Source organism: Phyllostomus hastatus, unplaced genomic scaffold, assembly GCF_019186645.2.
Source record: "Phyllostomus hastatus isolate PE091 unplaced genomic scaffold, TTU_PhHast_1.1 phas_contig_210, whole genome shotgun sequence".
In the NCBI taxonomy this organism is placed as follows: Eukaryota; Metazoa; Chordata; class Mammalia; order Chiroptera; family Phyllostomidae; genus Phyllostomus; species Phyllostomus hastatus.
In genome coordinates, this window is record NW_025333737.1 from 25,021,409 (window position 1) to 25,025,261 (window position 3,853).

General features: G+C 43.8%; 1 long non-coding RNA gene across 1 annotated transcript; it reads right to left on the bottom strand.

Moving 5' to 3' along the window:
- Positions 1-969: 969 nt before the first annotated feature.
- On the bottom strand, positions 970-2,416 carry LOC123817664. Its single transcript, XR_006785471.1, has 2 exons — positions 2,113-2,416; positions 970-1,219 (listed from the first exon to the last, which is right to left on the bottom strand). It is a non-coding gene; the product is annotated as an uncharacterized LOC123817664 (long non-coding RNA).
- Positions 2,417-3,853: the final 1,437 nt, after the last annotated feature.

Genomic DNA, 3,853 nt, shown 5'->3' on the forward strand with positions numbered 1-3,853 from the left:
CAGAAGGTCTTGGTGAGAATCAAAGGAAGTGATGTATATGGACAGAAGTTCCAGAAGAATCCAGAATGGGTTTAGCTCAGGAGGGATTTGACTGCTGCGTACATTCCAGTTCTCATTCGTTCCCCTATTTTCTGTTTTTCTACCTGGGTTTTTTGTTGATTTCCCTTTCTTTGTATTTAATCTTCCCACATACAACCAACTCAATAATGAAGCCTGAGAATAGATGTGCTCTTGATGAGGAGAAAACTAGCCCCCTCCCTTGACTTGAACCCTCCCAGGCTGACCCTTGACCTCTTGATGTCAGTGCCTGAGCTGGTCCCTGGAGGGCCAGGTATCAGCTAATACTAAATATCAGGGAGAAATTAATGAAGCCACAATTGATGCATCAAGCTGGATCCCATCTCCCTGGGAAAGCATCATATTAGAGATGGGAGGTCTCTTTGAGAAGATTTACAGCAGAGGCAAATGTCAGTGTCAATTACGTAAGTACGTCTCATCTTTCTTAGCAGGACTGGCACCTACTCCTCCCCCTCCCTCAGACTCCCCAAGGTTTGCAATGACCACAGATGCTAATCACAAGAACCACACATCAAAGCCTCTTCCGCCAAGCTCAGCACATCCCACAGGCTGGATGGGGGTGGAGAGGCATCTCTGCCCAGCATGGAAAGAAAAATGAATAATGAAGCCCAAGAATCACCCAAAAAAGGATTCTTCCAGACTGTGAAAATATCCAGAGGTTATTTTAAACAGTGTCTATTGCTTCTTGAGAAATGGGACCAGACATTCACCCGTATCAAATGCTTTATATCAGATCTTGAGAATATCCAAGGAAGTCTGTTTTCACTGGCCAAGACTCCAAAGTTGAACAGGCATCACAGAAAGAGCTGAAATACCCCAAAGGCGATGCAGCTTTAGAATGAGGAGTCAGTGTCCAAATCTCTGCCACTTAGTGGCTTGTGACTCTGACTCACCTCTCAGAAAGAGCCCACGGGTGTTCCCTAGAAAACACGGAGGGTCCATCTGAAACAGCAGCTGAAACGGGGAAGAGTGTGGTCCTCTCCAGTACTGGGCGGCTGGCAGATGTCTGAGTGAACACCGAGGGCTCACTTCTAGGATCAGGCCCCGCGCCCAGGAGAAGAGATGCACACCAGAAACGCATGTCCATGGAACAAAATCAGCCTACGACTGCTTCAAACCAAGATCAAACACCTTTTTAAAACTACAAGACACAAAAGAACATCATAAATTAGAATTAGGAAAATTTAGAAGGGAGATGACAAAACTCAGGAAAGAATGGAAAATGAAAGAAAAAATAATTTTGGAAATAAAGAATAGACCAGAAGGAGCACAAGATCAAATCATGGCAACTTGTTTCTTGAGGGAAATAAAAGGGGAAAAACAGGGAAAAAATAAAACTCAAAGAAACAAAGAAAGATGAAAAATATTCAAGAGAAAATGGCAAATATTGAAAATAAGCAAAAAAGATTATATATACAGATAATAGAATCCCTAAAGCAGAGAACCAAAACAAGGAAAAAGAACAGATACTAAAAAACTACAATTCAAGAATACTTCCTGAAATAAAAGGGGATTTGAAACTTCATATTGAAAGAGCAGAACTTATACCCGAGAAGATTGACCCAGAATGACCAGCACCAAGAAATTCTAGTAAATAGTGGACATTTAAAGAAAAAGATAAAAGCCTTTAACTGTCTGGAATAAAAGCATATGACTTAATAAGGGAAAGAAATTCAAATTGTCATCAGACTTTTTAACAGCAACACTTTACTCCAAAAGGAAATGGAGTGACATATTTCAGATGCTCAAGAAAAGAAGATATGAGCCAAAGATTTCATATGTAGCAAAACTGACCTTCCAGTGTAAAAAGTGTTGGCTGGAAAACTTAGGAGTTTCCCGGGTGACGTTTGAAACCAGCCCCCTGTACACATAGGACAAGGAGAGACAGCTCCAGGGTGAGGGGTAGCCAGTTTCATAGGCAATGGAACTTACCGATGAGGCTCGTCTTGGGCACCTGGATGAGGCAGAAGGTTCTGCCTACCAGAACCTTCAAAGTTTAATAGAGACTTTACCTGGGTTCAGTCACATAGTCACCTTAGATGTTCTCAGCAACACCTTGTCTCTCAAGGCTGTGTCTTTGGAGCAGCTTCTAGTGCGGAGAAGGCGAGTGGAAGGCACCTTCCAAACACAGGAGCGGGATGGGGCGCCTTCGACTGCCTGCGTCCAGCTCACAGGTCAACCAGTGGTCACATCCTCCCAATGACGTCCTCCAACAAGGCACAGACGATTGTTACCCACATGCAATAGATTCCCCACCCCACTTCCAGTTCTGTCGCCTGAAAAGGTCTAGAAACAATAATCAACCTCAGTAGCGATGAGCATCACTAACAGTCAGAGAATGTGGTCTTGAAATATGATTTCTCACCCAAAGAATCCAGGAATCCCCAGAGAAATGGCTGCTGGCGTGTCTGGTGCTGGAAGCATGCAAGATGAGCCTGAAACATTTTGTTCTACCAAATAATGAGGAAGCTACAAAAAAAAAATCACTAGTGTCGCGTCAGAAGGACTCAGGACCCAAGCTGAAGAAGCTTCCACCGGCCAAAGATGGGACAACTTGAGCTTCAGTGATAATAATTGCAATAGATTAAAACCCATCAAATAAATGTAAATCCATAGGTTTGTAATGATATTTTTTAAAAAAGATTGGTCACCCTCAGAGGATGATAGGAATCCCACTTGTCGTCTCAGATACTGGTAAGTAAAGGAAAATAACCCAGCCTTCATCCTGCCTTTGCCTGTATCACTGGGTAGCCAAATGATAAATGAGGGTATCTCTTTATAAGAGCATTCCAACTAATAAATGAAAAATAAATTACATTTTGCAGCCCCACAAAAAGAAAAACCGCCAGACATTATGTCCCTCTTATGGTCATACCTAAGACTTACCTCTAGTCATACCTAAGACAATTTCTTGCATGAGAAATTATCCTTTGTAGAAAGTACAATAGTGTAAAAACTCATTAGTACCTTTTCACTGATATTATATATGTGTATTACAATACCTGTTATAAGAATTAAGCGATTCTACAATTTTCAAATGCATGAACTTATGATAGGTCTTATTTCAAATTGGAGGGACTCAAAGTAATCCCACTCAAAAGACCACCCAGCTGAAGGCTCGGGGCACCCCCTGTGTGGATGAACCTTGCAGCCACTGAGTGCCCTTCCTGCTCCCTCCTGAGACAGACCTACATCCTGGCAGCCTCTGAGCCCCAGGGAGAGGTCTGGCCTGTGGGCTGCTGGAGACGAGCACCAGGCAGAATTCTGGCAGGAGGAGGAGCAGCAGGAAGGAGAGAGAATTCACACACCTGAAAGTCGACCGGGCAGATAGATTCCCAGGGGAAATACCACTCATTCCAGAGGCCGCTCTGAGCATGGAAGGAGCACTGGACTCAGAGTCAGGACACTTCGAGTTTTGACTGCCATTTACTGGATTTGTGACCTCAGGTCAAGTCATTTAACATTTCTGAACCCAGCCTTCCCAGGAGTATAAAAGGGCTAATAAGACCTGCCCTGCCTACTTCCCAAGGCCGCTGCAGGATCCGATGAAAAAATAATAACAGCTGGCATCTACTGGATGCTTGCCCTGTGCCAGGAATGGGCCATGTGCTCTACATGCTGTAGTGCCTCTTAATGCTCCATCAGCCCTCTGGAGTAGCCTCTGTCCCTCTTTGACAGGTGAAGAAACCAGGACTTGGAGAGCATAAATAACTCGTCCAAATTAGGGCTGGCATTTAAAAGCAAGCTGGTCGACTCTGGGATCTGTGCTCTTAAC